The sequence below is a fragment of the Triticum aestivum genome, chromosome 3B (assembly GCF_018294505.1).
Source record: "Triticum aestivum cultivar Chinese Spring chromosome 3B, IWGSC CS RefSeq v2.1, whole genome shotgun sequence".
Taxonomy (NCBI): Eukaryota; Viridiplantae; Streptophyta; class Magnoliopsida; order Poales; family Poaceae; genus Triticum; species Triticum aestivum.
The window spans coordinates 512,380,730-512,387,938 of record NC_057801.1 but is presented as its reverse complement, the minus strand read 5'-3'; the positions used below and the strand labels follow the sequence as shown (position 1 = coordinate 512,387,938).

The window sequence follows — 7,209 nt, the reverse complement described above, 5'->3', positions numbered from 1 at the left end:
ATCTGCCACAGATAGTCTGAAAGGAGTGGTAAACAAGAAAATATTCTCTCGCAGCAAGCGTAGCATATATACAATAAACATATATTTGCAATTGGAAGTACATGATCAGCAACTCAAGATGCTTCTGAATTTCAGCTTCATTGTAAGTGAGCTGCGCTGCATTGTTAGCTTCACCAAGTAGCATATCAACAATATTCCCAGTATCTTGGTCTCGTGATCTGCTGATAATGTCCTTTGGATCCAAGATAACACGATCGGTCTATCTCCAGTCCTTGGATGCCCGTGCTTGGTGCTGATATCTAAACCCAAAGGCATTCATCTCAGTCACAAGGACCTCAATGGCCTGCACAGTTTCTTCCCCATCTTGTCGCGGAAAACAAAAAGGTTGTGGGTTGGAAAGAGTTTCACTGCATCGAAGCCGAGCTTGCTGTTGTGCCCAATCTTCTTAGCCTTGCGGTTGTGAGCAGGAGCGCCGTCTGCCTCAGAGGTCACCCTCTTGACCTCCTCCAGCCAGGCCATGGCCCCATCTCTGTGGGACCCAGCCTGCTTGGCATCAGCGATGATGTCCAGGAAGGCGCACAGCTTGCGCTTGAGCACCTTGTGCTGCTCGCTCCTCCATGCCCTCCATCACCTTGTACTTCTCCAGCAGGTAGCAGCTGGATGCCTTCTGCTTCATAAGTCAATTGGTGTGAGCAGAAAATAGTGGTGTCACCTTGTACTCCATTTGTTTCTATAAAAAAATGCAATGTGTTCAGAACTTGTGTAACAATAGCATTGCTTTGTTTTACTTGTCCTCTACGTTTTTGCATTAGTTATTTACTGTAAGTAGTTAAAAGATAAAAAGCTAGACCCAAATAATGATGTGATCCTTGGTAGTTGGATGAGAAGTATGCTTACAACAATTTTGTCAGTTTAATTAAAAGGAAGCACACACACACATATACAGACACAAAATCAGCAAATGTGCTATATGAACACCAGCAAATAAGTGATAATAATACTCAGTCCAGCAAAGCCATATCTTGCAGAAATTAGGTGTGACATTCCGTAAAATAACATGTTCACAAAGTCAGCCGAATCTATTGGTTTGCTGTCAGTCACCTTAACAGCACATTTCTTTATTGGTCTACTCTTCTCCTGATGCAGTATAGTAACCAGAGTTTGTGTGTCACAATCTGAATCACCCAACACTGCCAAAAAGAAATCACCTAATTGCTTCAAGTTACTAACACAAGTGATGCCCGACATACTATTGAGTTGCTTAAAAATCCAAGGCATTGGAGTTATGCAACTTAATTTCCTGAAATAGAAATTTTAGGCAACTTAAAATTGGTCGATGGACAGCTTAATTTGCAGGTTGCAGTAAAAACCAACTAAGCTGGTTTGGAGCTCAACTTTATGAAACTTAATTGGAATCAGGAGGCACCATACGCATTAGAGTTACGCATAAAAAAAACTATTGTTATGTTCCAGAGCACCTCTTTGACAGAAACAAATCTGTGTGACATAGGAGGGCAGGTGCCGAGTGGCCAATGGCAAGCAGCTTGAAGAGGGCGCTAGTCAAGGTCACTTGTACACAGGAGTTGGCTGCTGGCAGATATAAGTGCCCAAGAATGGTTAGAAACATAGAATGGAATGTTAAGCAACATTAATAATCTTCAGCAACTATCACAACACAAGTAGCATTAATAAGCCTCAAGCAACGACCACAAGTTATGACAATTATTTGAGGTTGCAAGCTAACTACCAAGAGCAGAAATTCATACAAGCGATATATATAGTGCCAGCTTACCTTAGGGAGTAGAGGCTAGCAACTGGGAGGTCATGTAGGTTGCCTAGAGCTCTTGGTCCAGCATTTTCTCACCCTCCCGCACCCATCTCGCCGTCAGAATCTGCGGCACACCTCCACCACGACTACACTGCTATAGCTGAAGAGGGGGTGAGCTGACGGCGATCGTCCCTGGCAGGGAGCTACGACTGACTCAACTTGGGCCTGGGAAGATAGCCTCGCACAATCGACACTAGTAGAAACCTTAGATCAAATCTCATATTCGCCTGCTGCTGCTGTTGGTTGGTAACTTCAAACGTTTCCCATTTCTCCAAGAACCATTTATGAGCTAGCTAATTTCCCTTAACATATGCACACTTGATTGCACGTACATGTGTCAATATTACATTTTGGTACATGCATGTGAGACAATATTTTCCAAGTGATTCTCAGAAGGGACTGCCAATACATTGTCCTAGTACACGACAAGAACTAATAACTAGACCCTTATCCTTGGCCCATCTCTGCTACTTTGACCAGCATTCGACTAATGCGGTGTTGATGAGCAATCACGCTTAAGTATGATCGTTTCTGACTACCACATATAGCGTCTAGCTCTAGCAATTCAATTTTGGTATTCAAATAAATAAAAAGATCACCTTCTCCTTTTTTTCATATTTGAGACTAGTAGTAGTAAACTAACAGCAGGAACAGGACAAGCACGATCAATCAATTCTTTAAAGTCAGACAAGCTTCCAGTTTCCACTACGGTCACGATCAATCAATTCTTTAAAGGGCTCAAGAAGGAAATGAAATGAAGAGCATACCATGCTTGGCCCAGCCTCCAGAAAGCATTCAGCTTCTAGGCCAGCTTCATGGAACCCATCCTGGGAAAAAAAAGGGAAGGAACTTCCTAACTCCAAATTCAGGGCGCCAAACTATCTGCAATATCTTGTTTTAAATAGATTTAGTGTGGCAAAATTATCGCTCGTCTTACCTGTACTTGCAAATCAAAAGTGCAGTGGCAGAACTGCAACGCGGGTCAAAATACCTGATCCAAAGTGTAATTTACCGAAAGGAATATGACTGATAGTACAACACAATCCTCGAAAATAGAAAAAACCAAGATGACAATAATGAGGCACACACAACATTTCTACCTAAGACCCAGAGAAAAACATATTCATGCTACTGTAGGAAAATAAGTGATAAACACATGCAGCAGCACTCCACACAACTATAGTAATAATAAAGCTAGGAAAAAAACACCTCAGGAGTTAAGCATGGTTCTGACTTCTGACATAGATCTAACAAACTTTTCTCATGCCAGTACTGCACTTCACCACATGTTTTGTGAATGGAGATCTGAGGTCTGGCTGGGTCAACTACAAGTAAAAAGGACTTAGTACGCATCAGGCTAACACATTTGAACACCGTAGCCATAATGGGTATAACATAGAGCAAACAGAAAACACAAGTGCATCAGTTGGTTTACAACTTGTAAGATAAATTTCTCTAAAAACCTATCAAACTTGTAAGAGATGCCACAGATAAATATCATGATATTCAAAACATTTATTAACAATTATTTTCGCCCTAAGGCATCAGTACAGGCTACAGTTGAGGGATAAATAAATAAGAATACAAATGCAGTGACTACTGAATTATGGAGGGACCACAGGAACTCCTTGCAGCTACATAGATGATAAATTAGAGTATATATGCCATTAATGATTTACATGGACTCTAGATTTTAGTGATGACGCCATGCATCTTATTCTTCAATTATTAATTAGGACCTGAAGTGAATCATGGCAGGCGAAGCCATCGGCAACTCCTTAGTGATCTCCTCCCTCAACATATCCTTCTCCTCACTGGTCCGTGGATACTGAGAAGGACAGGCCTTGATACTGGGATCCAAGTCCCTGCAGCGCTTACACACCTTCCAATCGTACAGAGATATCTCCTTCATGTTCACTGCAATTTCCATCATGCGCCTAACGTATCGCACAAAGTTGTCCTCAGGTTGGAAGCCGTAGACGGTGAGCTTAACCAGATTCTTGTGCTTAAAATGAACTGTGGATGGTTGCCAGTTTGCCACTCCACATTTGCTTTCTCACAGTAACCAAGTTCCTTACGGACATCCTTGTCTGTCTCCATTTTGCACCAATGATCCCACACCGTGATGCATAGCTCCTTTAGGGAGCTTGCAGCTTCAAGAATGAACATGGTCCAAGCAATATCGCATCCTTGAGGAAGATTACCCAGATTCACAATCTGTAGCTTGCCAAGCACAGGCGCAAGCAGTTTGGGGTGTTCAGGTAGAACCCAAATCTAGCATGGCACACAAGAAGCAAATTAATAACAATTGTGCAAATAAATTACATTACAGCCTCAAGAGCTAGAAAAAGAGTCACTTAAGTTAGTACTCCCTCCATCCGGAAATACTTGTCCGAGAAATGGACAAGTATTTCCTGACGGAGGGAGTATTTACTATTATAAGCAATTAAAAGAAATGAAACATATATAGATGGCGGTTAGTGAGTACCTTTTCACTTTTAAAATCAAGACGGAGGTCGCTTATCCAGGGTACATTAGCAAGGAGCTGACTTAACTGGATATGACTAGTCGAGTTAACACCAACTTGTTCGAGGGTTAGCTTTGAAAGCTGCGGGACAGAACCAAAAATCAGGGGATCTTCTTGGTAAGACCAACCAACATATTTGACACGTTGGAGTTTCGGTAGGCAGTTGAGATGGACTGCTTCAAATTCCCCATAGTCGATGTGGAGTTCAACAAGTTGAGCATGTTCTACTTGAAGCACGGAACAGACCCCTGCGTCACAATAGGTGAGACGCAGAGATTCCAACCGCTTGCAGGTGGTGAGGATATTGGGGATGTCCAGTTCACCAAACCTCAAATTGCGCAGCCACAGATGTGTGAGACCAGCAAACACAACTGGACAATCACCAATCCAAGTATTGAAGCGCTTGGCATAGCAGAGTAGATGGTCTTCAGTGCATTTCATACAAATCTTCTCCGTGAGGACCACAAACTCAGCAACGTCGAGCTTCTTGTGGGTTGCCATGGCGCGGGCGACGGCTTGACTGATGGAGAGACATTCATCAGGCCTCAAACAGAACCTGACCCTCAGCTTGCGGATGGGGATCTCGGGATTCCTCGCACTCAGGACCTTGTCTGTGAGCAGCCACGGCAATGTTGTACTGAAAAATACGATCAATGGTGTCGACATTGGGCTTGATGTAACGCGCAAGGGAACCAATGTCTATGTTAAGCAGCGAGAGCATGAGGGGAAGCTTGAGCATTCTCTTGGAGAGGATGCAGGTTCTCAAGGCATCTAGCGTGCCAACCCTCTCCAGGATGTTGAGTAGAATGTGATCGGGCAGCTTGCTAAGCCTATCAACTTCGGCTTCGGCAGAAGCTGCTTCACGGCGGCGAGCTGTGGCTTTCTGCATCACATTAATCAAGGAAAGAAAATGAGCCTCGTGGACATGAACAAAGGAGGAGAAAGCATATATATATAGAGGAAAAAACTTACATTATTGTTTTCCATCTCCGCAAATTCTCCCATTGGCCAGGGATAGCCTTATTAGATGGATTAAAGAAGTCGAAATCTCCTGCGGCTAGTCCGCTAACAACGGTGGCACAACAATTGGACGACTCGATCACATCCTGATTAATAACTACATCTCGGGACATAAACAAACTTTGCTAGCTCATTTTCTCCTCTCTATTACACAAAGGAAGGCCTGCCTTTTTATCTATGGATTTATGGCAGGAATTCCAGTTCCGATCCTGATTAGAGCATCTCCCTCAGGATGAGGATTGAATAGAAAGGGCTCCTTTTGGAGTCCGCTTGGGATCTGAATACAGACCGAAATCGACCCCCTTCCTTTCTAGCAAGATCACGCAAGGAATCCCGTGAGCCCAACAAAAGGACATACCCCTGGACGGAGGAGACAAGGGCGCGGCGGCGAGTGGTTGTCGCCGGCGCCGCGGTCGAGGAGACCTGAGCTGGCGGCGGCCTGCCAAAAGGTGATCGGGTCAGTTAGGGTTTCTCTTCTAATGAGGCTATTTATATACTCCCTTTATTTCCTTTATATAAGGTGTATTTGTTTTTTCGAACGTACGAGTGCATATTTGACCGAATTTTTAGAAAAATATATGAATATTCATAATACAAAATTTATATCATTTGATTCATTATGAGAAGTAGTTTCATATTTTATCGATTAGGTATTGCAGATGTTGTTATTTTATTCTATAATCTTGGTTAAACATTCAAGTGGTTGACTTGCACGAAAATCAATACACCTTATATTCTAGAACGGCGGGAGTACTACCGTATTAAAGAAAAGGGGCCGTGCCTTTTTTTTCTTCATAAAACATGGCCTCTACTAGTGCCATGACTTCTTTTTTGAGAAAAACTAGTACCACGACTAAACCTAGGAATAGATTCCCGTTGGGCTGGCATTGGATTAGATGAAACGGGCTTTACCTTTTTGGGGGGGCTGGTTTCGACCCATGCATAACTGGTAGGCCGAAAGGTTACTCAAACAGGAAAAAAAACTGATAGGTCGAAAGATTACTAAAAAGAACTGGTAGGCCGAAAATAAAAACAAAAAAACCCAAATTAGGGCAAACTTAAAACAACTTCCATTTCTTAACTTTTGGAGAACATCCGTTAATAACCGTTTGCTTGTCTTTGACAGTTTGCGAAGCAAAGATTGCATTAATCTTCATTGCTTTTAATAACCGTGTTAGTTTAATTTTTTCTCTTCGCGGACGATCGTGGACATGGGGACGCCGTCCGCTTACAATCCCTATTGGCAAGGAGATGACGCAACAAGAGTAGAAAAGGATGAAATCTGCCTTAAAGAAATGAACATCTACTATTCATTATGAGAACCTAATTTGCATACCATTCAAGATATTTGAGATGCATCAAACTCACCATGCATTAGCTTAAGAGATTTTACTCATCCTACATATTCCTAGTCCTAGTCCCAATAAAAGTAAATGTTGAAACTGACGAAAACTATGACTCACCTATTATGCATAGCTCTCCTACTAGGGTTGAACTGCCTAAGATACATGATTGTTATGTTATGGATAGGGAGATAGCTACAGAGTTTCTTGCTTGTAATGATAGAGATGATATTAAGAAACTACCAAGTAAGCTGAAAGAAAAATCTATGATGGAGAGAAGGAAACATGATTCTAAGTTTGCTACTTCTCCTACCTTTGTTACTGGTAAGTTTTTTTACTATAAAGTATAAACAACAACAATTTTTATTAAATCAAAAAGAGTCTTACAAGGCTTGAGCTAAGCCAGAAAGGAAGCCTACCCTAACCTAAAAAGAAAAGGCTGAAAAGAGAAGAGAAAAAAGCTACAACAAGTTGTCTAGCCAGGTATTATA

At 42.2% G+C, this 7,209-nt stretch overlaps 1 pseudogene; it reads right to left on the bottom strand.

Annotated features, from left to right (window-relative positions):
- Nucleotides 1-3,325: 3,325 nt before the first annotated feature.
- The window catches only part of LOC123067564 (uncharacterized), a 67,107-nt pseudogene continuing 63,223 nt past the window's right edge, over nucleotides 3,326-7,209 (bottom strand).